Raw genomic sequence first — 15,548 nt, 5'->3', positions numbered from 1 at the left:
CCCCACTGCCACTGAAGACAAATCAGTAGCACCTGGTGGAGATGGTGCCACATGGCAGAAATGACTTGGGTGCTGCTGAAGAGGGTAGCAGCCTGTAGCAGTGGCCAGATCAGATGCAGTCAGTCTATGGCTCTAGAAGATTGCATACCTCTAGCTTACGGGCACAATGAAGGCCTCCTTACACTAGGAATTCAGAGTGAAAACACTAGAAGATGGTTGTAAAAATCTCCATAAACAAAAACAGTTTTTTGATAGCAGTAAAATGAGTGACGGAATCATTCCAAATTTGAGTGCTAATTGGCTGGGGGATAGGAGTTCACTTACTGTTAATAACTAATTAAATCATTAGTCTTTCAATGACTGATTTGGAACCAAGTTATGGAACATGCCAAAAAATGTGGGGGAGGAATTCTAACGACTCTGTATGTTTCACTGGCTGAGGACAATTAAATTACATTGATGGTCTCTTGAAATTCTTGTAATGGTTTCCTGATGCGCAGCCCACACTCAATAACAATAAGCAATAACATTGCTACAAATGCTGACTTTCTGTTTTCCTGAACAAAAATACCTCAGCTGGTGAGCAAACTCAGTCACATTATTGATTAGGCATCTGCAAAATTACCGGGATAAAAAAAGAAATGCAAAAAAAAATGAGGTTGAGGTTGTAACTCCATGCTAGTGGAAAGGAGTAACATGGCCTAAGGAGCCCCTTTCTGCCTCTGAGCTTTCTACCTGTATCATGAGTTACAGCACTAGTTGGGAGGGCAGAAGAGCCTCTGCACCACTACTCACTGTCCCACCCAGGTATGACCTTTCTCCTGACTCTCTTGACTCTCCTCCAACAGCTAATGAGCAGAGGAGTCATTAGCACTAAGTACAGGGGATGGCACCTGGATTGGAGTATGGTGAGGAACAAGGAATCAGACTAAATCACCAATTCCCAGCCTTGCTCCTGGGGTAGCACAGCTACCTTATAAGCCCTGTTCTCAGGGCTTCTGGTAGACTCTCCCACCCCACGCAGAGCCTCAAATCTAAAGCCAAGTCATTTTACCCTGCAGTCAGTTAACCAAATAACCAAGAAGTATAGCTAGCAGGCCCTGCTAACCCATTCCATGTTACACTACTTAACTAACCAAAGAATGTTACCCATTTTGCAGACTAAAACTCTGGAAACAATCACTCAGAACAGGGGTTGTCAACCGGGGGTACACGTGCCCCTGGGGTTACTTGGGAAGGGGCTAGAGAGTATGTGCAGGCGGGCAGGGATGGAGTGCTGCCACCCAGGACCTGCAAGGCTCTCCCTTCTACCCCGCTGCTCCACATCTGGCCGCTGTCATCCCTTCCCTCCCTGCCACTCTGCCAGAAGTGTACCCAGAAGGGGCATGCCCCTTAAAAAAAGGTTCAAAACCCCTGATTCAAAACAATCATTTCTGGGCTGGGACGTTGTGCACCAGCCATCATCCTACAGAAAAACCCAACTACTGAGTTAGAAACCTCTAATCATGGAGCCTGAAGCAGAAACACTGCTAATCTCTCAATGCTACAGAGCATCAAGCTAATAAGAGTCTGAGTTCATTTCAACATGTTTATTAATGATCAGGATGCTGGAGCTTCTTGAGCAAATTTGAAAATGTCCAGAACTAGGAAGGACTGAAAACATACTAGAGGACAGGAGCACAATTCAGAAGGATTTTGACAGATTGAAAAGCTGGGCTGGAGCTAAAAGGATGAAGTTCAGTGCTGACAACTGCAAGGTGCTACACCTCAGGAAGAATAATAAAAAATACAAATACAAAATGAGGACACCTGGCTGGATGACAGCAATACAGAGAAGGATTGAGGAGTCTTGGTGGATCACAGACTCAGTATGAATCTACAGTGACATAGCTGTGCAAGTGAACACAAGTTTTAGCTGCATCAACAAGAGATTAGGTGTAAGACACAGAAGATGAGAGTGCCTCTTTATTTGACAATATTTAGGCTTCATCTAGGCTGCAGCTTACAGGTTGGAGGGGCTACAACCCAGCTGTAGGCAGTGGGCACTGGGTGCAGGTTGCCTAGGGAGACTGGACCAGCTGAGAAAGATAACTTGTTGGCCACAGGAAACTAAAGGGCTCCCAGGGAAGGAACCAGGGGAGAAACTTCTGGGTGGGGGAATGGAGCAGAGTGGAGCTAGAGAATGGGAACTGAGCGCCACCCTAATTAAAGCACCCAGAGCATCACGTCTCAGCATCCCCGCACTGAAAAATGGTCGTGGAGGCACTTTAACTAAAGCTTGTCGAATGAGCTTTAGTTAAAGCACCCTGCTACCATTTTTCAGCACAGGGACACTGATACATGTGACACTGGAGTCTGCTTGAGCACAGTAATTACCACGCTCCAGCAGACTCGATTCATTCCCATTTACAAGAAGAGGAGAAAGGAGGACCTGGGTAACTACAGGCCAGTTAGTCTCACCTCGGTCCCTGGGAAGACCTTTGAGAAAATTATTAAGGAGCACATCTGCAAGGGCCCAGCAGGGGAGGTAATGCTCAGGGGCAACCAACATGGGTTCACTGAGGGCAGATCCTGCCTGACTAACCTGGTTTCCTTTTATGATCAGGTCACAAAGTCAAGATGGATGTTATCTTCCTGGACTTTAGGAAGGCCTTTGATACTGTTTCCCACCACATTCTCTGAAAAAAACTAGACAACTGTGGCATTGATGCCTGTACAGCCAGATGGGTGGCAAATTGGCTAGATGGTCGCACCCAGAGAGTGGTAGTGGATGGGTCATTTTCCACCTGGAGGGATGTGGGCAGTGGAGTCCCCCAGGGCTTGGTCCTGGGGCCTGTACTGTTCAACATCTTTATCAGCGATCTGGATGTAGGTATAGAAAGCATGCTGTCCAAATTCGCTGGCGACATCAAGATGTGGGGCAAGGTGGGCACACTGGAGGGGAGGGACAGAATCCAACTAGATCTAGACAAGTTACAGAAGTGGGCAGATGAGAATAGGATGGAATTCATCGCAGACAAGTGCAAGGTGCCGCATCTAGGCAGAAGGAACCAACAACACACCTATAGGCTGGGGAACACCCTTCTTGTCAACACGGTGGCAGAAAGGGATCTTGGAGTCATTGTTAACTCCAGGATGAACATGAGCCCCCAATTCAAGGAAGTGGTCAGGAAGGCTAGCCACACCTTGTCGTGCATCTACAGATGCATCATAAGCAGGTCCAGGGGGGTGATCCTTCCCCTCTATGCGACACTGGTCAGGCTGCAGTTGGAGTATTGCATCCAGTTCTGGGCCCTGCCCTTCAAGAGGGATGTGGCCAGCATCGAGAAGGTCCAGAGGAGGGCCACTCTCATGGTCAAGGGTCAGACCCTATGAAGAGAGACTGAAGTGCCTGAATCTATTTAGCTTCCACAAGAGAAGGCTGAGAAGGGATCTGGTGACCATTTACAAACTCAGCAGGGGGGACCAACGGGAACTGGGTGAGGCTCTGTTCCCCCGGGGCACCACCCAGGGTTACTAGGAATAACGGCCCCAAATTGATTGAGAGCAGGTTCAGGCTGGACATCAGGAAACATTACTTTACAGTTAGGGCTTCCAGGCTCTGGAATGGACTCCCAAGGGAGGTGGGGGTCTCTCCTACCTTGGGGGTCTTCAAGAGGAGGCTGGACAGATATTTGGCTGGAGTGTTATGACCCCGCATTCGTTCCTGCCCAGGGCAGGGGGTCAGACCTGATGATCTGTTTAGATCCCTTCCAACCGTAAGCACTATGAAACTATGAATGTATGGTAGGTACTATGCATTAATGAACATGTAGATGCACCCTGTTTGCGCTAAACAATAATCCCAAACCTCCTACATTCAGCTTGCAAAAAAAGGTAATTAAGAGGGGACATGATGGCAGTCTCCAAACAACTCCAGGTAAAAAGCTGCGGGGTGCTTGGCTGGACAGCCAGCTTGGGTCAAGGTTACCCCAGGATTTGCGGGGGAGGTGCAAAGTATCCTTGGATGCTGGGGGACTGTGAGTTAACTTGAATATGGAGGGGATCTGGGCATTGGCGATGTGTAGGGGGTGCATGCAGGTCTGCACTCCCCTGGTTAGCGTTCACTGCCTCCCTCCTGCCGCCAACAGCACTGGTAGCATCTGTGGGAGCTCCCTGCTTACTGCTGCCACACTCCCGCCACTGCCAGCACCGCCGTACCCCTCCCGCCTAGCCGTGGGGGCATGTGTTGTTCATGGATCTGGGACAGAAGTTCAGTAACCCAATTTAACCAAAATCAGTTAAGTCTAATATTACATCCATCCAGGTTCATCTTAAACTGGTTTTGGCCATTTTGAAAGCAGTTTATGTGCACTGAACTTCTGTTGTGTTGCAGATTTGAACTGGTTTCTGATCATTTATACTGGTTTATGTGTAACTTCTGTCAATATAACAGGGTGTGATGTGCAGATTTATGTTTGCTGTCTCCAGGTTGCAGAGTAGCATGGAGGGTGTTTAGTATTTCCTATGCTTCTGGGTATTGCTGGTTGCCACATGGAGTTGGGGAGGAATTTTTTCCCCTTATTGCTACAGATGTTGGGCATCTTTCACCACTGAGTGTTGACTGCATGGGGATTTTGACTATGGTGTGCCAATGCTCCTGATGGGACTAAAACCTGGAGGTTCCTGGCTAGAGGGTCTTGCCCCTCCACTCAAGGTCAGATTGATCACTGCATTTGGGATCAAGAAGAAATTTCTTTCCATAGTCCGATTGGTATAAACTATAGAGTGTTTTTTGTTGTCCTTGTCAGGTATGGCAGGGGGGTATAGCAGTCTTCCTTGAATCTCTCCAGTGTATTTTAACAACCCTTGCAGGACAACTAACTGCCAATGTCCTCATGCTCTACATGTGGCAGGCTACAGCACTATGCTCTGTGGTGGGTTGTGTGGCAGTTGATTGTGTAGTTTTATTAATAGGTTAGACAATGGATTTGTACAGGTTGGCTTGGATAGAGATGATCCTGCCTCTGGCAGGAGGTTGGACTAGATGAGCTCTCCAGGTCCCTTCCAGCCCTACTTCTCTATGATTCTATGAAAGCTTTAGCATAAGAGTTGGCTAGACCACAGCTAGTTTGAATCCAAGGATATCTGTAAATGTATATAATCAGTGGTTTGGCTGTTGTATTACTAAATTGAGGATTCTAGGCTATTTTATTGAACTACCAGAAGAGAGTGCCTCTTACTATTTCGATTACAAAACAACATGTTCTTCTAAAAAGGGGCTAACTGGTAAACAGCTTTACAAATGCCAAATTTGAAATTACAATCACTTTAATCCAATTAGTAGAAGTTAATTTAGATTTCAAGGTCATTTTACACTCAGCTCTTACATTTATTTGGCTGCAGTTTAAAGCCCAGAATGTATTGGAACATTTTGTGTGTGTATCATAAGCCATTACACTTTCTATTCTAGGATTTTGTATGCTATGAGCAGTCACTTTTAGGAAATGGCTCTTTGGCAAATCATCAAAGGTTCAGAAGATTATGGAACTTACGGCTTCTCATTGTGCTGCCTTATGGCTTCATCTAATTGAAAAGTCCTCTCTTGGCTCTCCAGCCCACTGCACTGCAGCAAACTTTAGGTTTGTCCATAAACATTTGATATCAGTTCTCACATGCAAACTATAGTGATCTTCTTTTTATTATTATTTCAGAAGGAACACAATATTCTGATGCTAGTTTAAGACCCACAACCATTTTCTGAGCTTTCCTAGAAACAATGGTTCATTAAAATATTAATTTAAAGAAAGAGAAAAGCCAAGACTGAATTTGTTCTACTGCAGGTGTGTTACCTGACAGGTTTAAAAGACAAAGCTTGCAGGGACCAGGAGGGTTGGGGAGGGATTGCACATACAACACTTCATTGGTGGTGCAGCTTCCAGGGGCAGTTCTCTAGTCCCAGTGGTGCAGGTTTGCCAGTATAAAAAGAAATCAAATAGCCTTTATCCACTGTCCATCAGCAGGTCAATCCAACTGACAAGAAGGGATATATGCCAGGGTACACATCTTTGTATATGCATCCTTCTCTGAGCCATCATCCAATTACATGGTGACACCTGGATGCACACAGCCCAGGTAATATTCCTTTCTCTTGCCTGTTACTGCATTACCATTTCAATCCACATTCCACATTCCTTGGCTGTCTGCCTGACTTCCAAATCACTTAGAAGACTACACCTGGATTGAGGTGAGAGAATTTTAACAGTCTTAAAACACTGCCACCTCCTAGTATTCCCAGGGTGTTCACCATGTTCTTGTTATAGTCATACGGTGGGTCTGACAGTCAAGCAGTCTCTTGGGGCTGTCCTATCATCTTAATGAACAACAGCAAGGGGGAAGCAGGGCAGGAGAAAGCAAAAGAAGCATCATAAGATTTGACCAAGTAGGTGTTTCCCTAGAAAAGCTTATGAGTTTCTGAAGGTGTTAGTCTGTACCACCCAGCCCTGCCTTCTTCCTGACTTCCTCCTAAGGGCTTTGTTACACCTTGCACTTAACATACCTTATATTTAGATTGTGGTAAGCATTAATGCAACTTAGAGCATTTTCAAAGCAGTCAAGCATTAATGCTTACCACTCTCTAAATATAGATTGTAGTACTTCACCTGAGTCTTGAACAGCTCATTTTAGGTCTCAGCCCTGGGATCCCATGGAAGTAGGTTCAAGATTCCTGTGTGGTTTCAGGGCTAAGACTGAAAATCAGATTATTTTGAACCATCCAGGCTGTGAGCCTGGACCAGCTGACTGGGCTCCCAGGCATGGGAGCACATGGTGTGCCTTGGCAGCTGTGGCCGCCTATACACAAGCGAGGAGGCTACTCCAATGCACTGGAATTCCAGCACATCGCAGTAGACTCAATTAATCGAGTCTGCTGGAGCATGGCAATTGCTGCACTCCAGCAGCTTCCTACATCTCGTGCATTAGCATTCTCATACTTAAAAATGGTGGTGGGGGTGCATGAACTAAAGCTCATTGACCAAGCTTTAGTTCAAGCCCCCTGCTGCCGTTTTAAAGCACAGGGGTGCTGATACATGAGTCATGACAGCACTTTAATTACAGCCACTCTAATTAAAGCACCACCACCTCCCCAACCTCCAGAGCATGTGTAAAACTGCCCTGGGAGTCCACTCAGCTCACCAACGTTCCTAGCTACAGGAGCTTGCTACTTGCTGGTGCAGGGGAAGCTGGGATCAGGAGGTACTTGTGGCATGGCATGATGCACAATTGTGGAGATCATGTATCAGCTTCCATCATGCCTTTAATTGCACGCTTGCCAGGGGCTTCAGGCTGACTCCCTACCCCCCCACCACAGCACCAGTCTTACCAGTTCAAGACTCTGGTGTGGTAAAGAGGCCAGGACCCCAACAAACAACTTTGTTAGGCCCCCCACACTTCAACCACCCCAGAGTCCCCTGATTTTATTACCTTCATGGATCACTCCCAAGTTAGGTCAACACATATTAGGTAATACAATGTGGAGATACTCCTTGTGGGAAAAGGCCTAACTTTAGTATGCTTACATGGCACTTAGCATGTGCTTCACTGCTGTAATGCTGGTATACTAGTTGTAAGTGCAGTTAGAGTGTGCTGTGTATAACGTGTAACGATACACTAACAGAGCTAACTTGCTCTCTCTCACACTATTGGTGAACAGAGCAAGACAACCAGGTTTGTCCATAAGGCCCAATTCTAAACCTGTTAAGCAGGCTGAAGGCATGAACATACCGCTACAAGGTTCTTTAGCAGTGGGGGACTCACTGCTGAAGGGAGCGTATCAGGTTATCTGGTGTAACTGTTATTCCCAGAGCAAATTAAGCTTAACTACAGTACTTTTTTCCTTAAATGAAACAAGAGGTAAACTAGGAGGGGATGCATCTGATTTAGCTGTACTGCAGTTGCTTACCACCACCCACTTCTAAAATGGTGTAACTGTTTCATGTGTTCATGCCTTGAACCTCCAGGCCTTTATGCAAGGTAAGATGACACCCAATGCAGCTAGGAATGGCCTTGTGCAATGACTTTGAGAAAAGTATTATTCACAATTATGATCCAAAACCTACTGAAGTCAATGGAAAGAATCCCACTGGCCTCAGGGAGCTGTGGATCATGCCCTGTGAGGGTATCAAAATCTGGCATTGCTACAGGTTGATTGGCCCCTTCAGAGGGAAATGTGTCTAGTAGTCCAAGGGTCATCAACCTGCAGCTGGCAACCTGGATCCAGCCTACAAGAGGTGTGATCCAGCCCATGAAGATTCGATCCAGCCTGTGGCAGGCTCCCAGGGAGTCTGCACCACTCTACTGCAGCCAGTGCTTTTCTTATCACTGAATCCACCATTTTCTGGTGCTACCAGCAATGGCAATTGGCAGCACCCAGTGACAGTGGTGAGCAGCAGTGGGGGGTTATGAGACTGCCCACCAGATTTGGCAAATGCCTTTCTCCCGGCCTACTATTTTACTCTCATCTTTATTAGCAAGGCTTACCTCAGAAAAGAGGTCTCCAGTGACTTACAGGCCAAACAACCTGTCATTCTAAGAAAAAAATTATATTCTGGTTATAAACGGTAACAGGAAAAGAGGATAGAAAGCACTTGGTTGACAAGATGCATTGGAGTCCATGACACTGTTAGGATAGGCAAATTACTTCTACTTCGTAGCTTTCAAACAACTGTGCCAGTGGGAAGATGGAGTCCAAAAAACAATACCGAATGATTAATCTTCCACATCACTTAGATTGAGCTGTGATGGCCGAGAGGTTAAGGCGTTGGACTTGAACTCTAGTGGGGTTTCCCCATGCAGGTTCAAATCCTGCTCACAGCGTTTGTCTTGGTTTGGGGGTCAGACTTGATGATATATTGAGGTCCCTTCTGACCCTAACATCTATGAATCACTGCTCAGGCCTTCTCTGCTGGTTAATATAGAGGTCACTTTGGGTAAGTTTGCTGCTGTTGTGTTTGCATGCTGGGGAGTGGGGGCTGATAGTGTGCCTAGGAACAAGTGGGGTTCAGGTATCTATGCTTATGCTAGTTTAACATGTTTCCTCAGCAGGGTACTCCTGTCACCATGATGATCAAAAGCAAATAAACAATTTTGATACTGGATAAAGCCAAAAGTGACTTCACCACTTTCATAACAGAGGTGGGGACATCTATCCTCCCCTGCTCAAGGCCAGTGACACACAAGATGGGTATGTGGTGGGTTAATACCTTGTGCAGAAGGAAATGTCACCTTGCCATGTTTCTTCAAAACCAATGGTTCTAGGCCAGATTACAGGCAATGAAGAATCACCACATTGAGTTTGAGCTCTAGAAGGAAACTCAAGGAATGCCTCTCCCTGTCCTTGCACCCTGCATAGTCACTTCTGTCCATGCAGAGCAGGTGTTCTATGATACCAACCCTGATTTGGTCAAATCTGCTTTGCTCGGGTATGAGTTGCAGTGATAGAGCAATGAAGGCATCCTCCAGAGGGGTAAGCCTGTACCTTGCTTAAGACTTAAGGCTGCCCCTGGTTGACCCAGCTGTAGTCACTCTTTTCTATGCTGTAGAGTCCAGAAACTGTTGCCAGCCTGATGGGTCAGCTGGGCTTAGGATGGACTTCCACACCTGTCCAAAGCTTAAGGTCAAGTGACAAAGGTCTAGGTCATTATAGAACAGACACTGCATCTGTGACAACATTAATCCCATTACTTTTTTTAATTTAATTTTGATCTGGTTCTAATCAAAGCTAATTCTGACTTTTAAAAAATCTAATTACAAGGGTTTAATCTCCCCCCCCCACCCTGTGAAAGCTTAATTATCGTTTTGCCTTCACAACAAGTCTCATCCCTGATATAATTTAGACTGCACTTGCACACAGCTTTTCTTATCCAGTGATCTGTATGCAAACAGCATCCAACATTTTAAAACTCTTGTGCCTAAAGTGAGTGCCCTCTTGGCATTGGTGAATGGGCTGGTACTGAAGTGGAATGGATGCGCTCGAAGGCATTGAGCACTTGTATCATTCCTTGCCTTCTATGAAAGCTGGGGCTGCCCAGCACGTCTGACAGCTTGGTTCATTTTTCCCTTCAGGTACCTACAACTGGGTGAGGGGAGTTTTATTTTAGGTACCCCACTTTAAGAAATAAAGTTATCAAATTGTTGTGCAATCCCTGATGCAGGCATTGGCTTGGAAAAAAATTGATATTACTAAATATTTCATTTAACAGATTTTTGTAGGAAGCACTGGCTTTACTTCAGTGTTCTTGGTTTCTGTTCAAAGTTGAAGCGTTAGGCTGAAGACCAATTTTTTTTCATTTTCAAGGCTGTGCTTGCCAAAATGGCAGTTTTCATGGCTTCAACTTTTTGTCAAAGGAAAACTCCAGATCTTGCTTTGCCATCCTCCAGCTGCCAACCAAGTATAGTTGGCCACTGTCTTCTAGCAATGAAGAAAGTAAAGCCCAGAAGAGCTCAGGCCAGGATTTTTCAAGCCTATGTGATTTATACAGCTATGTCTACCCAGACATCAAATGTACAACTACCTCTTGTGAGATTGAGCTGAGCCAAGTTGCTAGCTCTGCTGTAATAACCATGGCAGCAAGGAGCTCCATGACATCAGGGCACCTGACTGCTTTATCCCACTCAACGGTCTCTGTTGAACTCCATACTGGTGAGGCTGCCCTGCTGGCAGTATTCAAATAAGATAGCCTAAAGCTAGCTTGGGTATGTTTATGCAGTCTGGGATAATATTATCTGCTACCTGGTAAACATGCAATTACAAGCCCACAGTTGTATTAAAACTGGATGCTGCAGTCTCTTATGGTAGGTCTACACCATATCCACTGCACTCTCAGGAAGGGACATTTCAAAACACACCACACTTGCACGCCCCAAAGCCAGAAATTTGACAGTGAAGCCATTCCGGTGATATCCCTTTGTGGTCACTCTTAAGATGTCAGTCTCTGACACATTTAAGAGCAGCTGTGAGGGGTGCCCCAGAGTGGCTTCAGCTCCACATTACTGGGAGGTGATGGCATTGGTGCATGTGAACAGAAGTGAGTGGATGGGATTAATTGTAGGAACAACCCTGTAGATATGCCTAGACTTCAATGTTGGATATGCCTAGGCTTCAATGTCTTTAGTTGTCTAGGCTTCAATGAGTTAGACAAGCTTTTGAATGCAAGACATTCTCCATTAGGTTTGAGCAGTAAAAGCTAGTACAGCATACTGTACATACAAACAACATATTATATATAAAGCCAATAAAGCATACAGTACATGCACAGCCTCTTGATGTACAGTACATAAAGCCCTTAGGCTCCCTGGGAAATGCTTGACCATGAAACTTTCTGTACAGTACGTCAAGAGGATGTGTATGTACTGCATGCTGTATTGGCTTTATGTGTAATATGTTGCTTGTATGTGCAGTAGGCTGTACTAGCTTTTACTGCTCAGACCTGATGAAGAATGTCTTGCATTCAAAAGGTTGTTTAACTCTATTGGGCCAACTGCATTGGTTGAGATAAAAGATAATATCCTATGAAAATCCTGCCGGTTGCATAATTCCTGGCCCATCACAGCTACAAGAACATTCTAACACTTTGTGCATCAAATCATTGTAGCCCTGGGATTGAACAAAACAGGTCTTGCCATGGAACGGTCCTTCCTACTCAAAGTATGTCTGCCTCCCACAGCCTGAGTGCAAATAGCCTGCATCTCCAGGGGCAGATCCAGGGGGATGTGCACTTGCACCCCTCTTTGATTCCTACCCCATCCAAAATTTAAAACCAATTGCTTGGCAGTAGCAGCAGCATTTCTAGTCGGGCAATGCTGAGGGGGATCAATTGATTTCATAGCACATTATAATCTACCTGAGCCTCTCTAAACCAGGGGTGGGGAAAATACAGCCTGCGGGCTGGATCCGGCCCATGGAAAGACTTTGTCTGGCTCGCAGTGAGTCCCTTGGTCCTGCCTGGCCCAGGTGCTGTCTGGCCCATGGCACGTCCCATCGCCCCTGGGCATCCAGCAGGACCGGGATGGCTCCGTGGCTGGACTGCATTTCTAGTCAGCTCAGGCAGCAATGGCACTTTCCAGCTGCCACCACCACTGGCCCCAGTCCCATGGTACTGGTGGGGACCCACATGCACAGCCCCGCACCTGTCCCACCCCAGGCCTGCTCTGGACTCACCCCAGCCAGAGCAGATGAGCTCCAGACCAGCCCCACGCCTGCTCCAGCCAGAACCCATGCACACAGCCCCACGCCGCCCACCCATGCTGAGTAGTGGCAGCAGCAAGGAAAAGCTGCTGCTAGGCACAGAAGAAAAGTGGCTGCCTCTCCCTCACTGCTGCCAGGCCCTTCTTGCTGCAGCTGCCCGGATCCCATGCTTAGGCTGCCTTGTGGCCTCTCTCCGCCACTGTCACTGCCATCTCTGGGCTGCCCAGTAGGGCAGTGGTGGCGGTAGAAAGGAGCCACGGGGCAGCCTGGGCATGGACTCCAGGAGGCTGTAGCAAGAAGGGCCTGGCAGTGGTGAGGGGGAGGCAGCCACTTTCCCCCTACACTTAGCAGCAGCTTCTGCCTGGCTGCCGCTGTTGCTCAGCATGGGCAAGTGGTCTGGAGCAGGCATGGGGTGGGCCGGGGTCAGGGTTGTGTGCATGGGTTCTGGCTGGTTCGGAGCTGGTGCGCTCTGGTGGGGCAAGTCCAGAGTGGGTGTGGGGTGGGCTGGGGTCAGGGCTGGGGCTGTGCACTCAGCTTCTGCTGGGTGCTGGTGAGGAGGAGTCACAGGGCACACAGCTTCATGGGGGTGAGGGCTGACCGACCCATGACAGCTCCCTAGAGCTGCCTACATGGCCTATGTGTCTAATAATGCCCACCCCTGTTCTAAACTCTTCGTTCCACTGATATTAATGATCCTCTCTCCTTGTGTCATGCTCTTGGTGTTCTGCAATGCTGCTATTAGCTGCTCCTGGTAATGAAGCTCCTATTTCGCAGCCCTGCAGACAGCTTTTTAACTCATTCCAATGAAGTTACATTTGTTTTTCCTTCAATCTTAAACTGGATAATATAGCCTTAGGCCCCTAGCATAATAGTAAAGCTTCTAGTTTATTTTTAACTGGAGGAAAAAAATGTGTTGTTTCATATGTGATGAATGATGATGCACCTCAACATCTGCACCTCGCTCTTTAAAGTTCTAGATCAGTCCATGTATACCTCTCATGATGAATCACCCTGCCTTGGGCCTACCATGTTCAATCCTTTAAGTAACAATTTTAAAGCAAATCAAAATTAACATGGCAAGTGAAGCTCTGCCCTGCGAGAGGGATTGGCAGAGAAACTCATAAATGTTCGAGGGGCTAAATAAGGTGACAGCAAGCGAGTTCCTACTGGTGAGGCATTAACACTCCTATGCCTTCCCTGAGCAAAAGTATTCTCATTTTAATGCACAATATGAACAAATCAGCTTGAATAGATGAAGCCTTTATCTTGCCATACACTAGAAATGAGCCACTCTATTTTTCAAAGGTCAAAAGGCAGCTTGCCCTGCAGCAAAATAAAAATTGTATTTAATATAGTCCTCATTTGCATATGATGATTAGCCTTTATATAAACTTCATTAGTTTTGCAGATTAACGTTTTGTGTTCTCATTAAATAACAAACATTTCCATATTCATTCATAAAGCTAGTCTGGGGTTGGCAGTGGCATTAATATCTCTCTTTATATTGATACCAATTAGTAATGCTAAGGCTATGAGGTATGAAGGAGATTACTAATGCTATTAATATAAATGGCAATAATAATGCCTCAACACTGCAGCAAACCTTGGTACAATCAAAGCTCATTACCAGTAATATTCACCTGGGGTCTGTCTTGGCCAGGCAGAAAGCAAAACATCTGGAGTATTGGTTTTACAGGGTATTCTGTAGCTGATGTTTAATGCTAATCCCACACAATCCCATTGTTATCACGAAGAACATGTAGTAACAGCACTACCATGATAAAGGCATTTGTTATCATGAGGCAGTAAGATATCATTAAAATCCGTGGGGAACACGGCACAGGGGACACAATGGTGGGAGTCTATTACAGACCTCCCACCCAAAGTCCTGAGCTAGACCAGGAGTTTGCCCAGGAACTGGCTGAGGCAGCTTGCTCCAGGACCATGGTTGTCATGGGTGACTTCAATTACCCAGACATCTTGTGGGAGGATCGCTCAGCAAAACCTGAGCGGTCGCAGAGCTTCCTCTCGTGTGTGGATGACCTCTACCTGACTCAAGAAGTCTATGGGCCAATGAGAGGCAAAGCACTGCTCGACCTGGTACTGGCTACTGGGGATGACCTAGTCGGCGACCTAGTGATCGATGGGAAGCTGGGTGACAGTGACCACGAGCTGATCACCTTCACCATCCGCCGAAAAGCTGGCAAGTCGGTCAGCAACACGCAAGTCCTTGACTTCAGGAAAGCCGACTTTGACAAGCTCAGGAGTCTTGTCAGTGAGGCCCTAAGGGACCGTGACCACAGGGAGAGGGGAGTTCAAGAAGAGTGGTTGCTCCTCAAGGGAGCGATCCTCAATGCACAAACTAAGTCTATTCCATCCCGGAGGAAAGGCAGCAAGAGGGCACAGCAGCCCCCCTGGCTCTCCAGGGACCTAGCAGACCTCCTGAGGCTAAAAAGAAAGGCCTACAAAGAATGGAGGATGGGAGTCACCTCCAAGGAGGATTATTCTGCACTGCTCCGGTCCTGTAGGGAGCAGACCAGGAAAGCCAAGGCTGCAACTGAACTCCAGCTAGCTTTGAGCATCAAGGACAATAAAAAGTCCTGTTTCAGATATGTGGGGAGCCGGAGGAAAAGCAGGGGCAACGTTGGACCCCTGCTGAACCAGATGGGGCAACTGACAACTGACGCCCAGGAAAAAGCCAGCCTATTAAATAGATACTTTGCGTGAGTCTTTCATCAGCCCCATGGGACGCCCATGCCCGCTACAGGGCCGGGAAGTCCGGGTGAGGGTGATCCCCTGCCCTCCATTAATGCTGACTTTGTGAAGGAACATCTTGAGAAGCTGGATACCTTCAAGTCAGCCGGCCCTGACAATCTTCACCCCAGGGTACTCAAGGAGCTGGCGAGCATCATAGCCCAGCCTCTAGCGCGGATCTTTGAAAACTCTTGGCGCTCTGGTATAGTGCCCAAAGACTGGAAGAAGGCCAATGCGGTGCCTATCTTCAAGAAAGGGAGGAAAGTGGATCCTGCTAACTATAGGCCCATCAGCCTGACTTCTATCCCGGGGAAGATCTTAGAAAAGTTTATTAAAGAGGCCATCCTTAATGGACTGGCCGACGCCAACATCTTAAGGGATAGCCAGCACGGGTTTGTTGCGGGTAGGTCTTGCTTGACCAATCTCATTTCCTTCTACGACCAGGTGACCTATCACCTGGGCAAAGGAGATGAGATTGATGTCATATATCTTGACTTCAAAAAAGCCTTCGATCTGGTGTCCCATGATCGCCTCTTCGAGAAACTGGCCAGTTGTCGCCTTGGGTCCTCCA

At 46.9% G+C, this 15,548-nt stretch overlaps 1 non-coding gene across 1 annotated transcript; it reads left to right on the top strand.

The window, feature by feature from the left end:
* The first annotated feature begins 8,771 nt into the window (after positions 1 to 8,771).
* TRNAS-UGA (transfer RNA serine (anticodon UGA)) lies at positions 8,772 to 8,853 on the top strand. Its single transcript has one exon. It is a non-coding gene; the product is annotated as a tRNA-Ser (tRNA).
* Positions 8,854 to 15,548: the final 6,695 nt, after the last annotated feature.

This window comes from Alligator mississippiensis, chromosome 3, assembly GCF_030867095.1.
Source record: "Alligator mississippiensis isolate rAllMis1 chromosome 3, rAllMis1, whole genome shotgun sequence".
Taxonomy (NCBI): domain Eukaryota; kingdom Metazoa; phylum Chordata; order Crocodylia; family Alligatoridae; genus Alligator; species Alligator mississippiensis.
Note: the sequence above shows the minus strand (reverse complement) of the source record. Positions and strands in the feature narration are given on the sequence as shown.